The sequence below is a fragment of the Mesocricetus auratus genome, unplaced genomic scaffold (genome assembly GCF_017639785.1).
Source record: "Mesocricetus auratus isolate SY011 unplaced genomic scaffold, BCM_Maur_2.0 Super-Scaffold_100022, whole genome shotgun sequence".
Lineage (NCBI taxonomy): Eukaryota > Metazoa > Chordata > Mammalia > Rodentia > Cricetidae > Mesocricetus > Mesocricetus auratus.
The window spans coordinates 16016233-16033497 of record NW_024429203.1 but is presented as its reverse complement, the minus strand read 5'-3'; the positions used below and the strand labels follow the sequence as shown (position 1 = coordinate 16033497).

At 46.6% G+C, this 17265-nt stretch overlaps 1 protein-coding gene across 6 annotated transcripts in view; it reads left to right on the top strand.

The window, feature by feature from the left end:
- Pknox2 (PBX/knotted 1 homeobox 2) overlaps nucleotides 1–17265 on the top strand; it is a 262847-nt gene that overhangs the window by 152723 nt on the left and 92859 nt on the right. For 4 of the 6 annotated variants that reach the window (XM_040730295.1, XM_040730299.1, XM_040730294.1 and 1 more), the window contains one exon: nucleotides 15101–15205. The exons of the other annotated variants lie outside the window; for them this stretch is intronic. The gene's annotated coding sequence lies outside the window, so the exon portion shown is untranslated. The remainder of the gene's footprint in view (nucleotides 1–15100; nucleotides 15206–17265) is intronic. 6 annotated transcript variants of the gene reach the window in all.

The window sequence follows — 17265 nt, the reverse complement described above, 5'->3', positions numbered from 1 at the left end:
GGGGCGATCCTGTTCTGAGACTGTATCCTCAGACTGACTGCTCAGCCTGCACTGAGCTCCTGCCTCCTCCTTATATTTCTCTCTCTGCCCGTCCATATCACTCCTGTCTCCCCTTCTCTAGTGTTGGGATTAAAGGTGTGGGATCACATCTGTGTGAGGTCTGTTTCTCAGACTGGATCAGTTTCGTGTAGTCCATGGTGGCCTTGAACTCACAGAGATCTGTCTGCCTCTGTCTCCTGAGTGCTGAGTGCTGTGGTTAAAGGTGTGTACCACTACTGCCTGCCCTCTATGGCTAACTAGCGTGGCTAGCTCTGCACTCTGATCTTCAGGCAAGCTTTATTTGTTATAGCATAAACAAAACATTACCACAAAAACTATATTCGCAAAAACAGTCTCAGTTTGGCCTGTGAGTGTATGCTTTGGTCTGTTCATCCATCTTAGCCTTGATAGTTATTAACAAGAGTATGCATTTTCCAGTTCTAGAGGCTGCAAGTCCAAGATCAAGTGTCAGCAGACTCAGTAAGAGTTCAGTCTATGTAGATGATGCTTGTAAGATGGAAGAGCTAGGGAATGCCTGTTAAGTACACACACACACACACACACACACACACACACACACACACACACACACATCCCATCCATGAGGATGGAGTCCTTATGACAAGTCACTACATGTTCATGTCACCACAATGGGATGAGGTTTCTTTCTTTCCATTCTTATCTATCTATCTATCTATCTATCTATCTATCTATCTATCTATTTATTTATCCATTTAGAGATGGTTCTATGTGTAGCCCTGGCTGTTCTGGAACTTACTCTGTAGACCAGGCTGGCCTCAAACTTGAGAGATCCTCCTGCCTTTGCTTCCCAAGTGCTGGGATTAAAGGCTTGTATCACCAACACCTTACTGGAATGATGTTTCAACATGAATTGTGCAAGGCACATTCAGGTCATGGCAGTGTAACTTGTCAGCTCTACGGTCTGGGCACACAAAGGAGAGTCATAAGAGATAATAATCTTGGAATGTTAGGCAGGAGCAGGGTTATGAAAGGTTTGAAACATTTGTGTGCTCAAGATGTATCTTATTTTTAATAAGGGCTTGGGAATGGCTCATCATCTGGGGTCCTAGGATTTAATCCTGGTGTTCAGAGGGTACTACAGGGAAGCAGGGAGCTACAGTAGGGAAAAAGGGTTTGAGTCCTCCCTTGGTGACACATGGGGCTGCTGCTGTTCATCCTTCAGGAATGTTCCTTTCATTCCAAATTTCCTTCCTGTTCCCTAACCTCTAAGGGTGAAAACCCCTCTGTGCTTGGTCCTCGGCCAGTGTTGAGTGGCAGGGCTATAAGAAGCATTAGCTATTTTCTCTCCCCTTATATTCCCCAAGCCTCTCTTTCTCTGACTTCACTCTCCTTGTGTCAGCTTCCTGGCTGCAGCCCCTCCTCTTCCTCTCAAAGCTTCTGTTTTGTTTTGGTTGGTTGGTTTTGGTTTTTTGAGACAGGATTTTTCCATGTAGCTTTGGAGCCTGTCCTGGAACTCTCTCTGTAGACCAGGCTGGCCTCGAACTCACAGACATCCGTCTGCCTCTTCCTCCTGAGTGCTGGGACTAAAAGCATGTGCCACCACTGCCCGGAACCTCCCAAAGCTTTTGCATGTGTTCATATTGAATGAAGGCATGGGGAGAGGTCTGCCTAGACTCAGACACAAAATTTAAGGAGACCCCCCACAAAAAGAAAAACTTCAATCATCAAGTGAAATAATATTTAATGTAATTGTTTTAAAATGAGAGATAAAAATTAATGACACAAATGCATGGTAAGCAAACTATCATAAATTAGAATAATTCTGTGCATGTTCACAGGACACAGTGTGGTATTTTGATACATGCATACGTGAACCAGGGACAGTGCTGCAGATTTTTCCTTTAGCCTCAGTGAGAGGAGGCAAGGTGTGGCTGCTGTTGCTGGCCTTGCTCGGTTCCTCCAGTTTTGGTGCCTCTTCAACTCTGTGCCTAAGAGGAGCACCTCACTTACCTGCCGTTAGCCCATGGCCTGAGAAGATGCCAGAGGCATGGAGAAGGAGTGTGTTAAACTCTGCGCACAGAGAATTAGAAACTTCCCCTCCTTATTCCAGCAGGGGAGGCTTCCCTTGTCCATTCTTCCCTCCTCAGTCTAGCAGACACCTTGATCAAGGGCCCGATTCCCTTTAGATGCTGTCTTGTCTCCTCTCGGCGGAGTTTTAAATCCCTTGATCTCTCAGACTCTGGCCTATTTTCCTATCTTAGAGTTACCGGAGGGACTTAACTTTTTTGTCTTTTTAAAAATTAGCATTTATTGATACTTGTTTTTTGGAGGTGCTGGTGATCTATGCCAGGGCCTTACACAGCGCAAGCAAGCATTCTACTTTCTCAGCTCTTACTAGTCTACATAGGAAGCTGAAGTACGGGAATTACAAATCCAAGGCCAACCTGGGCTAGCTCAAAGCCAGCCAGCCTGGACAACTTAGTAAAACCAGGTCTCTCTCTCTCTGTCTCTCTGTCTCTGTCTCTGTCTCTGTCTCTGTCTCTCTGTCTCTCTCTCTCTCCCTCTATCCCTCCCTCCATCCCTTCCTCCCTCCCTCCCTCTCCTCTCTGTCTCTGTCTCTCTTTCTCTCTCTCCTGCTCTCCTGCTCTTTCCTCTCTCCCCTCTTCTTGAAACAAGGTCTTACTGTATAGCCCTGGCTGTCCTGGAACTTAGATAGACCAGGCTGACCTCAAACTCAGAGATTCTCCTGTCTTTGTCTCCAAAGTCCTAGGATTAAAAGTATGTACCACCACTGTAGGCTAGACCTCAACATTTAAAAGAACCAAAAAAGTTGGGTGTGGCTGTGCACACCTCTAATCCCAGCACTCAGAATTGGAGGCAGATGGATCTCTGAGTTCAGCCCAGCCTGATCTTCAAAGTGAGTTCTAGGACAGCCAGGGCTGTTACACAGAAAAACCCTGTATTGAAAAATCAATAAATAAATAAAATAAAGAAGCAAAAAGACAGGTGGGAATATATTTCAGTGGCCAGTGGTTTGCCTTAGCATATGTGAAACTCTCAGTTCAGTTCCAGTACTTAAAAACAACAGACAAGGTTTCGTCATGATATTTGCATATATGCAGATAATGCACTTTAATCATATTCATTAGCTGCATTTGATACTGCTCTTTTGCCAAGACAAAACACCATGACCAAGGCAGTTTGTAGAAGAGTTTCATTTGTGCTTACAGTTCCGGAGGGGAAAGAGTCCATCACAGATGGAAGGCGTGGCAGCAGGAGCAGGAAGCTAAGAGCTCATGTCTTTAGCCACAAGGAAGAAGCAGAAAAAGAAAACCTGGAGGTGGAGCTTGACCTTTCACCTCAGAGCCCACCCCAGTGATGTTCTTCCTCCAGCAAGGCTGCAGCACCCAAGTCTTGCCCCTAAAGCGTTGTCAACTGAAGACCAAGAATTCCTGAGACGATGGGGAACATTCCTCTCAAACCTCTCAAACCGCTACACCCACCATTCCCCCACTTGTCTGCCCTCTGCTCCCATGTCCTCTCAACGGAAGGCTGTTGACTCTTGACCTTTACTATCTGCCCTTTACCTTCTTACCATTGTCGGCATCTGACGCGGTATTCTACTTATAAACCGCGTTTGTTGTCTTGTGATTGTTATCACTGCTTCCACATCTCTCCCAACCAAGTGCAAGCCTCATCAATGCTGGGCTTGTCGTCACTTCTGGTCACGATCCTGAGCAGTTCCCCACATAAAGCAGGCACTCAGCTAACACCTGTTGAGTGGGTGAATATTAGCTTTTTTCCCTTTCTTTCATCTTACCCCTCTAATAGCTGGGGTCTCTTAGGAAAGGTCTCTATCCTAAGCCATATGCAGTTCAATTATTACTCAGCCAATCTGATCTAGACAATAAGAAAAAAAAATTGGCCAGGCATTACTAGCGCATGCTTTTAATTCCAGAACTTGGGAGCCAGAGGCAGGCAGATCCCTGAGTTTGAGACCAGAGTGAGTTCCAGGGCAGCCAAGGCTACACTGAGAAACCCTGTCTCGAAAAAAAAGGGAAAAAATTGTTAGTGCCAACTCTAGGGCTCCCGCAGCATTGTGTTATTGCTGTTTTAAATAGAAGTGACTCGGTGGAAGTTAATCAGTGCTGATTCTTTTTGTGACATTCACCAAGACTCATATGTCTCAGTTTGGATTTCTGTCTGTTTACTAGAGGTATTGACTGTAGCACTACAAGGTGTGCAGCTATTGTGCAACTTACACAAAAAGTCGATGGACGTGACTGGACACATTTTGGGATGCATACATGGCCTAGCAGATTCAGAGGTATGGAAATCCCTACTAATGTGGCACCAAGACAGAGCAAGGGGGCCCCTGATACAGACCATGCTGGAAGTGACCATCCAGTTCTAACCTCATTTACATAAGGAGAAACTGAGGCCCAGAGCAGCATAATGCTGATACATGTTAATCCCTGTGTGCTTTCTGACCTCTTGGAGTTTTCAAGTATTCATTCTGTATAAGAACATGCATCCTGGGCTCTAAATTCCCCATGGTGGGAAGAGAGTTCTGGTTCTGGGGTCCTTACCAATCCAGCCTATTGCAAGCAGCTTGGGGAGGAAGGTGTTTTAAGTGTATTCCTCCTGCATCTCTTCCGTTGCTGAGTGGCGTCTGAAGGAGAGTTTTATGGGCATTTCATTTCCCTTTCTTTTTATCCTTCCTCTGCTCTCCTCAGAGAAGGTTATGGTGGAGGCCTTGTAAGGCGCAGGGCATAAATCTCCCTGAGTGGAGCTGTGCCTTGGGCAGCGGGTCATCTGGTTGGCAGCATCTCCTGTGAAGTGTGATCACACAGGAGGGAGCAGGCCCAGAGTCAGGCAGGGCAAGGAGCCACAGAGAGATTAATCTCTTCCATAGCCTGATTCTTGTGCATTCCTTAATGACTGAAATTTTCATGTGTGGGAAAAATTGCAGTTTTCCCCAGAGGACATAGAAGGGAGTCAGTCCCATTGCACTGTTTAGCAAGTGGGGAGGTGGGGAGACTGTACATCTCCTGACTTGGAGTGCTTTGACTTTTTATTGTGTGTGGCCATGACCATGAGCACAAATCAGAATCTGTGCATTTGTGTGTGTGTGTGTGCGTGCGTGTACGCATACGCGCGCACGCCCACATGCACACTGTCCTTACCATCGTCATTGTGACTATGTGAACATCAATGTGTGTTTCTTTAAAAATATGTATTTCCTTTTTCTGCATAAATTACTCCATGTAAAGGCCATCCGGAGATCAGTTCCTGGCATCCCTTTTCAATAAAGCAATATTATCAGAGCTTGGTCCCAAAACTAGTCCCGGGAGAGGCTTTTCCTACATCCTTTGTCAAACGAAATGTCACTGACTCACCAAATGATGAGAAGAAAAATTCTTCTTGTTTATTTCCCAAGTGAGGTAGAAGAGCTCTGCTTCTTGATGTCTTTCCCCTGGCTAGGGGGCAGGTGGGCAGAGGGGCAGAGGGGCAGGTGGGCAGAGGGGCAGGTGGGCAGGTGGGAAGAGGGGCAGGTGAACAGGTAGACAGGTGGGCAGAGAGACAGGTGGGCAGAGGGGCAGGTGGGCAGAGGGGCAGGTGGGCAGAGGGGCAGGTGGGCAGGTGGGTAGAGGGGCAGGTGGGCAGAGGGGCAAGTGAACAGGTAGACAGGTGGGCAGAGGGGCAGGTGGGCAGAGGGGCAGGTGAACAGGTAGACAGGTGGGCAGAGGCACAGGCGCTGAGGAGCTGTGCTAACAGGGCTGTGACACAACCCTTGGACCCTGCTCTTTCATTTCTTCCCGTATTTCGAGAAGGTCACTTGATTTTCCTATTCACAGCTTCACTTTGCACATGGGACTGGTGTTAGCCATTTCACAGGGTGGTACAAGGATTAACTACTACACTGGATAATATCCCTCTCCCTCCTTGTGAAGGAGATCAGCATGTAGTATGCTAGCATGGCATATCCCTCTGATATATGTGTATACATATACATATATATATATATATATATTCCTTCATCAACAATCAAGAGATATTTGCTAAGCATCTGATATACACCCAGTACACATTGGGCTCTCAGGAGACGTGTGGATTTGAGATTCTGCTGAGGACTAGCTAATCCTGTGGATCCTAGGAATACAGACACCTTGCACTTAGACCATCACAAACTGGTGCGATAAGAGCTAAAGACCTGGTCATAGGAGACGCTAGTGCTGGAACCATCCTTGCAGTGCCAAGCAGGGGTACAGGAGCAGAAATGGGCCAGGAGGCTCCTGCTAGCTAAAGCGTGGCAGCGGAGAGGAGTGGAAAGGCATAGCTAACTCCAGCAGGGTCAGAACAAGCACAGCCTGATGCTGTCAAGACTGCACTTACCTTTCCCTGCTGCTTCAGCACCTAGGCAGAGTTGTCCATCAGCCTGAGGAGTAAGAAGGCAAGGTTCAAGGTTGGCGGTCTGATTACTGGGAAAAGACTTATGTAGGGAGACTGGGATGGAGGGAGCCAGACACAGGCAGGCTTTTTGTAGATCTTCAGTGTTGAAGTCTTCTACTAAGGGTCCAAGTTTTTCCCAAGAAGTAAAGCCTTGTGGGGTGAATTTAAGGGTGTCTTTAAAGCTGGGGTGAGACAGGATGGTCTTGTTCTACTGAAAAGGATAATTTACTTTCCATGATCGGCAACCTGTCACCAGTCCTTCCCATAGCTCATTTCTGTGTCTGGCCACATCTCTTGACGGCTCATGGCATTCCTGCTCATCTGTCCATCCCCTGATTTTATAAACACACACTGAGAGGGATGCAGGGCTAGAGATGCAGTGTGGGAAATCTGAAGCCCTTGTTCTCTGGAAGCTCGGGGCTTCACAGAAGGACGCGTGTAGGAATGTGTGATACTAAGTCAGTGAGATGGCTAAGAACTTTGAACTCTTATCCTAGAGGTTTGATCCCAATTATTGGGAGAGCAGAAGGGAAGGAATGATTCACCCTAGATGGAGAAGGGTAACTTGAAAGAAAACTTTGGAGAGATGAATCTTAAAACAAAAACAAAAACACATGGTTTTAGAAGCCTTATATCCATTTTTCATATATACTAATATCTTAGTTTAGATTTTTGTGTGTGATTCTGGGGACCCAGTCCAAGCCCTTGTCCGTGCTCTTATTGCTGACCTATATACCTCTCTATTTTCACACGTTTGTATGCATAAACGTTGTTACCGATGGCTCAACAGTAAACAAACCAAAACCTCTGGGCTTAACCTTTACTGTTTTATTGTATATATTCTGTAGGCAGAATTCCAAGTCTCAAGACTAAGTGTGAAAAGCACTAGGGAGACAGCTTGTCAGGTGAAGGTGGCTGCTGCCGAGCCAGAGGCTCTGAGTTCCATCCCCAGTACTCACGTGATAGAGAAAACGGGCACACAATTTCTGACCCCCACACCATGATGCGTGCATCTCCACAAACACTGATGATTGATAAAATAGAATATGAATTTTTTAATATTACAAGTTTGGGAGTTTTGAAACCAAAGAGAAGGGTGAATAGCAATAGAAGGGTGAAAAACAATTTTATGGCTATAGTAATAGATGCCTAAGCAAGTGCTTGTTTGCTTGTGTCTCTTCTGTATTTTTAAGGCAATTTTGTTTTTTGAAAGGCAGTGTGGGGGCTGGAGAGATGGCTCAGAGGTTAAGAACACTGACTTATTCCAGAAGATCTGAATTCAATTCCCAGCAACCACATGGTGGCTCACAGCCATCTCTAATGAGAGCTTGTGCTCTCTTCTGGCCTGTAGACATACATGCAGGCAGAACACTGTATACATAATAAATAAATCTTAAAAAGAAAGAAAGAAAGGCAGTGTGACAAAATTCAAAAAGGACTGGAGTCAAAAGTTATGGTGAAAGTCTGCCTTTATTAACTGCATATGACCTTCCTTCCTAGATAACTTCAAGAGTTTTCAGGCTATCAAGTAAAACACCACAAACGTATTATTTTATGTTGGAGAGCCCTTCCAGCGCATTCCTGTTATTGTTTGCTAAGACTATTCTTCAGCCTCATTTATAGCATGAATAGTTATAGCATAAAACAGCACCCAAATATAAAAACGCACATATAAGTGACTTACAGGGACAAGTTGAGAGAGTTACCAAATCGGATGCAAGGAGTTATGCATGGCAAAGAATTTATACAAATTTAGACTATTTCACGAGCAATGCGTCTCCCCAGTTTAATACTCCTTTTCCTACTTCCGTTAAATATGTTGACTCTGAAAATGCATAATTAGTACAGGAAAACCATTTCAAAGATTGAGATTCAGAAGCCTAAATCAGACAACAGCAATGGTAACAACAAAACCAAGCAGCACCAGCCCAGTAGCTTTAGATCATGTCATTTCTACAGTAAAATGAAAACCACCCATGTGGTCAGTATAACTCTAATACAGGACAAACGCGAAGAGCTGACTCGTGGAGGACGGGTAGATGTGTGCCATTACTATCACTACTGTGAATGACAAGTCAGTCTCTATTGAAGACCTACTCCTCAGCACTGCAGAGCCCCTACTCCCCACTAACACACCTTGTGTGTGATATGATACCACACCATCCTAAAAAACACCCCACGCATTGCTGTTTACAAAGTAGGAAAGCTACCACTGTGAAGCTTAGTCAGGTTACATGGGAAAGAAGAGTGAGGTCCGGCATTGACTCCATGTTTGACTAACACCACTTCTCTATGCTAGTTTTCTCCTACTCGGGGAGTACAGGAAGCATGTGGACTCATCCTCAGTCAAAAAGCACTCAATTCGGGGACAGTGAAGTATAGAGAATTGCAATGCCCTCGGCCATGAATACTCATAACTAAGTAGGCAAACTCTTGACTGAACTGATTCAGCATTGATCTGAGTTAATATTTTCTAGTAATGTATTCTCTCTGTGTGACAGGAATGATCACTTGCGTGATCTACACAGGCTCAGTGCTGACCTAGGCAAGCACAGGGGTAGGTAGTACAAGAAATAAAGACGACACAGGTTGATGACGTCACCAAGGAGATCTCATTTAATTTAAAGAACTGAAGTTCGGAAAAATACAATAAGGTTAAGGGCCCATCATAGACAGGGGTCTAAGGGGCAGATCTTCAGCAACGGAGGGCTCAGACTGGAGGTAGCCTTAGCGATTGGTAGGAGCCGGAGGCAGAAAGACAGGAAACACCAGGTTCTTTAGCAGTGAGCGAGTGCACAGATCAGTGTGAACTAGATCAGGTGTTGGATAGTGGCAACCTCTCTCAGCTGGTGTTCAAGTTGGGGATTGGGTCAGAGGACAAGGTCCAAGCTGATAATAAAAGGCAAGAGGGAAAGCTTAAGAAATCTAGGCTTTCATCTTCATGGTCTTAGAAAGCTGCTGAAGTTTGCCCAGACGATAGGCGGGAAACACGGCTGTACATAACAGACTCCCAAAGAGCACCTCCCCCGCTCCCACACATTACAATCGAGCTTTGGAGTCCCGTGTCCTTGCTCTTGTTGCATTCTGGGCTTCCCTTAGGGTGACAGTTTGGCTCAACTGATGATCAAGAATCCTCAGGGAATGGGATGGGAAGTGCCACATTTTCAAGCCCACCTTCTTGTCTGTAGAAGACGATGAGGCCAATGATAAGAATGAGGCCAGAGATTATTACAGATGCCCACCATTGGGGAATTGCAGGAGAGACACTGTAGGCAAACTAACTGCATTGTCACACCTACACTTACTGAAGCAGTGGTCATCAAATAGACTCCAAAGTGAGTGAACACTCCTTCAAGGAATTTAGTACTAGGACAGATATCAGTGGGGAGTAACTTGCCCAAGTGGAAGTGATAGGCCTTAGCTTTGGACCTCTGACCAGAGGTTCCAGCGACTCTCTTTATTACTGTCCTGCTCTCTGCAAAACACCCAACCGCAAGTTGGCACAACAGGTGAAGGCATTCTCTGGGGAGCTGCCCTCCCTTGGCAGAGGGAGTCGAGCTAAGATGAACTTGGGCAGCCAGGAGTGGCCCTGTGGAACTAAGGAGCTGAGAGCTTCACTCCATTGTTTGGGGAAGTAGTAAGGACGAAAGGGACTTTATCTTCAAATCAAAGCTCTGGTCCCTTCCTGGCCTCCCAGACATCTGGATATTCATATGAGGTCACACAGGGCTCAGTTCTCTGGGTGTCCTTCAGGCTGCCTCCATGACTCAGCCCCGTCTCTCAGGCTGTCTGTCTGTCCAACTTCAGCTCAGGATCAGGCAGTGTTGTCCCAGGCTGCCTGTTGAAGGAGGAGGCCTTCGAACAGTGAAGGCTAACGTGGTGGGGGTGCTTGCCCTGGAGAAAAGGGTTGGCTGAACTGACTGAGTTAGTCAGGATGGCAAGCGCACTTCTGCAGCCTCTCTCTCCCTTCCGCCCTCTTTCTGTCTTTCATCTTCCTCGGCGCTTTCTGACACGCGAGCTGCCCTCCTTATGCTCAGAGGAATCACTGCCAGTGACAGAAAGGAGATTATAGGCTATATTTCTGCCTCCGAGCTTCCTGTGGGCGGCAGGGAAACAAGTGGAGATATCTGCTTGTCAGTTCTGGGAAAGGAGAAATCTATGTATATTGTAGCCCTGAAGCTGTGCCCCACGCAGGGGCACGCTGGTGTCACCTCTGATCATCCTTCCTCTCACTAATGTGCATTTTATTAATCCCAGAGCGGGAGGCAGGTAGGCTTCTCTTGACTCACACTGCTCTCAATCTTATCCAAGGAATCCCAGCGTCACCCCAGGGCAGGTGCGGGTACAGCCAGAGCAGAAGTCAGAAGCCTATGGCTGCCACGGGACCTCAGGAGGGAGCTCTTCCTGACCCACAGACACACAGGGACACACAGGCCCTCCGGGGTGTACGGCGCACGCTGCGAGACAGGAGCTGGAGGACATGAGAAACAGACAGAGCTTCTTGCCTTGCCTAGCCCTGAATGTAGGCCTGACCCTGACCTCATCTCTCTGTGCTTGCAGAGGAGGGGATGCCGAAGCAGCTGCCAGAAGCAGCACCACACACACAGGGCAGCTCACGGCACTTCCCATCCATCAGTCGTTCCCACTCGAATATGAAATCGACCGGACAGGAAGAGAAAAAGAAAGAAGGTGCAGGGAGTAAGGAAGAAAAGGCTTGGAGCGGGGAGAGGAAGAGAGAGGTTAGGGATTGATTGACTCGTCTTTGGGCTCAGGTCCAGGCACATGGTAGATTCTTAATACACGGGCTAAATTGAAGCAATTCGCACCTTCACAGAAGAGGAGAGGGGGTATCATAAACAGTAGCTCGCACAGCTCTCCCATCTGCCGTAGTGGTCTCAGAGACCAGATGAGGAGGATGACTTTGGAAAGGCTCTAGAACGGCCCTCTAGGCATGTCCACCTCTCTCTTCCCCTCTGAGGAAAACAGCCCTGAGTTAGCACTGCCAACTGCAAGTGTTCTCTCTGCATTGGTAAGATATACAAGAACGAAGAGGGCAGGGTAGGGAAATGAGATATATGAAACCTCTAATACTAGAAGATAAGACGTGAATGTCCCTGTGACTTTCCTAAGTCTTGTCGTCAGCCACATTTAAAAAATGGGAACAACTTCTTGGCAAACAAAAAGACGTTTCTCCTATGCTGTTGGTAGGACTTGAATAAGTATGACCCTCCTGCAGGGAATCCGTGGATGGTCTTTAAAATGAATGCATCTTTGGACTTGGCAACTCCACGTAAAGCTTACCCTAGGAAAAAAAGATCAGGAGTGGGGTAAAAGTCAGTTGACAAGAATGCTCATTCTTTGTTGATGGTTGAAAAACTGGAAATAATCTAAACAACATAAAATAAAAATTTAGATAAATAATTATAGCATGTTTATAAAATATAATGTCATATAGCTGTTGATGGAAGTTTCTGTCCCACCTGGTCCCACTGTCCTTTAGTTCCAAATAAATACACAGAGGCTTGTATTAATTATAAACTGTTTGGTCTATGACTCCAGCTTCTTATTGGCTAGCTCTCTCTTAATTATTAACCTATTTCTATTACTTTGTGTCTTGGCTTACCAGTGGTGACCAAGACTCTTGCTTTCTTGGCAGCTACATAACATTTCATCACAACTCTCCGAGTTTCTCTACCCAGAATTCTTCTAGTCTGGTAGTCCCACCTATACTTCCTGCCTGGCTCCATCCTGCCTGTTCATCGGCCAAAACAGCTTTATTCATCAACCAATAAGAAACGCATATATTCACAGCACACAGAAGGACATCCCCCATCATGTAGCCATTAAGATAATGAATTTTGCTAGGCAATAGTGGCGCGTGCCTTTAATCTCAGCACTCAGGAAGCAGAGGCAGGTGGATATCTGTGAGTTCAAGACAAAGCAAGTTCCAGGACAGCCAAAGCTATTATACAGAGAAACCCTGTCTCAAAAAACAAAAATAAAATAAAATAAAATAAAATAAAAGTTTAAAAAAATGAAGACCTGCTGGACAGTAGTGGCAAATGCCTTTAATCTCAGCACTCAGGAGGCAGAGGCATAGATCTCTGAGTTCAAGGCCAGCCTGGTCTACAAAGTAGGTTACACGACAGCTAAAGCTACACAGAGAAACCCTGTCTTGAAAAAACAATAATGATGATGATGATGATAAATTCCCCTTGCATGAAAGTATTTGTAGTATATTGTCAAATACTAAATTGTGTGCATAATATGGTACTATTTTAAGAAACAATCATTTTATGTCAAATATCAAATGTGGTCATCATAGTATAGCATTACAGCTAACAGCTTTACTTCTCTTATTTTCTATAGTAAGTGGATGTGTTTTGTAAAGATGATAAAATGCTACTTCTACAATTAGTTTTAAGAATGAAATATGGTTTTTTTCTATGGGTTGTTCCTAGCTGTGAGGCTCACGGTTTGGAAAGAGATGACAGGATGTAAGATGACCGTAGCATGAGACAGAATATGGCAAGAGCCTGCAGAGATGGACAAGCAGCACGCTACTTAGAAACACAGAGAAAAAAATTACTTTGGGCTACTGAGGCAGCCACCAGATTATTTGAGATGAGCATTGAAAAATAGCTAGGATCCTGTCAGCTAGAAATACAGAAGGAGGGTATTGTGAGAACTGCGAAACTAGGGGCCAGGTATGGCAAAGGAGAGTGGTTCTGCTTGGGTAGAGATTAGTGGACCCTGGGTATAGAGAGGAGGATGAGTCTAGACAGACAGGGGCCCAGAGTAGGCACCCAGAAAGCTGTGCTTGGCCTGACGTAGTCACTAGAGTTCTGAGTGCCTGCCATAGCAAGACACTACTGGGCACCCATGAAAGGCCATGAGTGCTCACTGCTTGTAGATAAGTCACTGGTGTGGAGGCACTGAGGGGGAGTGTGACAAGTGTGACGGAGGGAATGGCCTGTCTAGGGTGTGCCCCGGGGGATGGAAAGGAGGAAAGAGGTTCTTTACTTCTGATTAGGAAGAGAGGAGAAGGGATAGTGACAGAGAATGAAAATTGCATGGATCTTGGAGAAAGGAATCAGACATGCCTCCCAGGTTTGCAGCCTCTGTGCCCAGAGCCCTGGGGCTCATTGAAGAGTTCACGGACAAGGTTACGCGGAAGAGGAGCAGGGTGAAGGGAGTGAGCCATTGGTGTTGGTATCTCTGGCCTCTCTGAGTGGCTCTCTCAGGGGGCCAGAGACATGCAAATGTGGCCCAGCATTCTTAGGAGGAGTGTGGATTCTGAAGAAAGCTGGGCAGTGACTTTAACCCAGAGGGTATTTGTTCGTTGAAATGCAAGGGCTACCTGTTTATTCTTGGAACATCTCTCAAACTCATCCTATCCCATCACACCCCTCCTTACTCTCTCTTGCAACTAGGAATTTGAACCTCCCTGAGGTTCCTTGGATATTGTCGTCTGCCACCCTCAGCTCCCCAGCAAGGGTTGCACGTGCACACACACACACACACACACACACACACACACACACACACACACACACACACACACACGAGGCAGGAAAGCCTTGTTGCTCAGGCTGATGTCTAGTTTCTGTTTCCCCTGCTGCAGCCCCACCTTGGGCTGCTCTTCTCGGCTCTTGTTGTCAAGCCACTAGTTAATTACATTCTTCGCTGAGGTGCAAATGTGTTTTCCCTAAGCTGGTGTTAACTAGGCAGGGCCTGCTGATGTTACAGGTGCATCTATCTGCCTGGAGGCCAGGGCTAAGGCTCTTGGCCAGAGCAACTGCCCACTGCTGCCCTGGAAATATAGTTTAGAGTAGCCCCTCCTCCATCCCAGCTCCTAGCAGAGCCTCCCTAGAGTCATTCATCCTCAGGAGAAAGTGATTGGGTGGTTGGGAAACATCTGGCCAGACCTAACGGCAAGGCTGACCACCCAGACTCTGCCTCAGACATCATGGTTCATTTCAAATACTGTGAAAATGAATTTACTTGAACCTAAAAATAACTTTTAAAGGCAGGCAGCCAAGCCCCCCTTTAGGCTAAGGGTTGTCTTTCTTTGGTTCTTTGGTTTCTTTCCCTTGCCTGACTTTTCTTCCCCATTTCCCTGTTTTCCCCAAGCCCCTCCCATCTTCACCCAACCATTATCCCTTCAGACCCCTAGTCTAAGCCTGCCAGTCAGCACCTCGACCCAAAGCTCAGCCTCAGATGGAAAGAGCATGCTGTTCCCGTCCTTCTGAGTTCCCATCTTACAAGGTGTCAGCTTGTCTCAGTGTCCAAGTTCACTTCTAGAGACCTTTCCACTGCTGGGCAGGAACTTCTCATCAGCCTGAGGTCAGGAAATCAGCAGGCAACAACAGGGCAAGTCCAACTGCGACAAAGTTTGGGGCCTACAAAGATGTGGGCAGTGCTCAGTAGGCATGCTGAGGAGAGTTGTACACAGTAGGATCATACGCAGCAGAAGTAGAATCCATTCTTTCTGTAATAACACATGTCCTGGGGAGGAGGAGGAACTGGGTGAGAGAACCCAGTCCTCCTCTGTGTGGATGCCCACCCCTGAAACCCTCTGTGTGGATGCCCACCCCTGAAGCCCTCTGTCCCCTTCCTTCTGCAGGTGCTCTCTCTGTGGCTGACAAGAAGCATTTCTGGCCCAGCAGGAAGTGAGAAGAGGGGCCAAGGCTCCTGAAGACCATCCCAGAGGCAGTGGGATCACCCAACAGTAAGGCGTGCTTTTCTGCCCTTTGACACATGCTGAAGCCCCGCCCCCCCCCCACGTATACACTGTCTTTCCCCCAGAACTCCCTCCAGCACCTGAGCAGAAACTTAGCAAAGACAGCTTTAGGCAGCCTTACATTTTCGTGTCCTTCTGTCACCTCCCTAGGCAGGCCTGTTGTGTGCTCTCTGATCTTCGTGTTCCGTGAGGTGCAGGTGGATGGGCATTGTACACACTCGTGGTGATGATCACATTTGCACAGTGCTGTGACAACTGTCACCTGAGAACCACCCTGGGATGTTGGTGGCAAATGCCAGTCCCGTGGTCAGAGACCCTTATTCTGTGACGTAAATGAGGACCCACACATATGCACCCCAAAGGACTTGATGAATGTGGAGGAAACTGTACCTGGGTGTTTATGACTGATTTGGAGAAATAATTCCTTAGACTGTAGGAAGTACTTCGAATAGAGAACTCGCATGCAAGCCTCCTAGCAGGTGTGGGTGTGGGTTTTATTGTTGTTGTTTTGTTTTGTTTTTTGTTTTTTTTTGTTTTTGTTTTTGTTTTTTTGCTTTTTAACTCCCTTCAGATGCCACAGGCTTAGGAAGCAGTGTAGTTAGCAATTTAGAAGCCCCCTATTCAAAACAACCCCTTTTCTCTTCCTGTATGCTATGGTTGGGGCTGGGTCTGTTATGGTGAGATCCAGCCCCAACTCCCAAGGACCTTGTCTTAGATTTTGTTTCCATAATGTCTTGGGACCCCTGTAAGCCTCACTGTCCACCAGCCTTCCTTCTGAGGTTGGTAATTATTGCCATGTTGCTCAGAAAAACCTGTCTCTCTTCTAGAGAAGGAGAAAGTTGGTAACACAGGCAGTGAATGTGACTGTCCCAGTTTCCCAAGCAGGCAGTTAGTGGTCACAGGCCCTCATAGATAACTGTGTCTGAGAAAGAAATTGTAGGCAGCAATGACTGTCTCATTTCCTGTCCGGAGGCACTGTAGTGCTGGTGTGGTGATGGGGCTTACTTAACATGCTATACGATGAGCAGACATCCACAGAGGTCAAGACAGAACTACATTTGGGGGGGGCAGTTCTCCTGAAGTCATGGTTGACGATGTTTTTGGCATTTGGAGCCTGTGCACACAAGGATGGTACAGGTAGTTCAATGTGCGCAGAGGCTAGAAGAATACCTTGCCGAATATGGGGGTCACATGAAGGGTAGAGAGAAAGTCTGAACCAGGCTTGCAGATATGGTGAACTAGTGTGAGTTCAGCGACTTTCTCTGGGACTGAGGTGGTACTGCGGCTGTCCCCATGGACTACCTGGTAGAACTCTACTCTCTCCTGGCTAAAGTTGTTGCTAGGCTCATACAGGCCAGCCTGTGCTCCTGTGCCATCTTATAGCTGCTGGTATATAGGGGGAGGGCTTGTCTGACTGATAGCTCCTGTGTGGCTGTGTGTTTCTGGAGAATGGAAGGCTTCCATCAAGAAGATAGAAGTCAATTCAAATAGGAATCCAACCACTATCCTAACCCTAGACTCCCTGACACACTGACTCACCACTGGATTGTCTCTCCAAGTGAGTGGTAGGATGGTGTGTCCTGGAGCTTAAGCACAGTTGACACTATTGCTTGGATGGGTGTGACTGGCAAGGACAATTTTTGTAGCTAATGCTGGAAGTGTGGCAATCAGAGAAGCCGCCAGCTGTCTCACTTAAATTCTTAGCTCTCGCTCTCTTTTTTTAAAATCGTTTTGCTTACATAATCCACCCCCTTTTTATTTTCTAATTCTCTCCTTGCAAAGCTGGCAGCAGAGGGGAAGGGCTGGGGTGGAGGGGTAGCAATTACACATCAGTTTGGGGAGCATTTACATTTTGCAATTACAATTTAAAAATAAGTCTCGTTAATGATCTCCACGTGTAAACGACAAACCTTAACTGACATACATATTCTCCTGGGTCTGCCTGCCTGCATCCCTGCCCCCTAAGCTCAATGGAGGCAGAAGTTCTCAGGAGACACAGAAGGGGTTATGGAGGCTAGCTCAGGTCTAATGGACAGTTAGGGCCATTA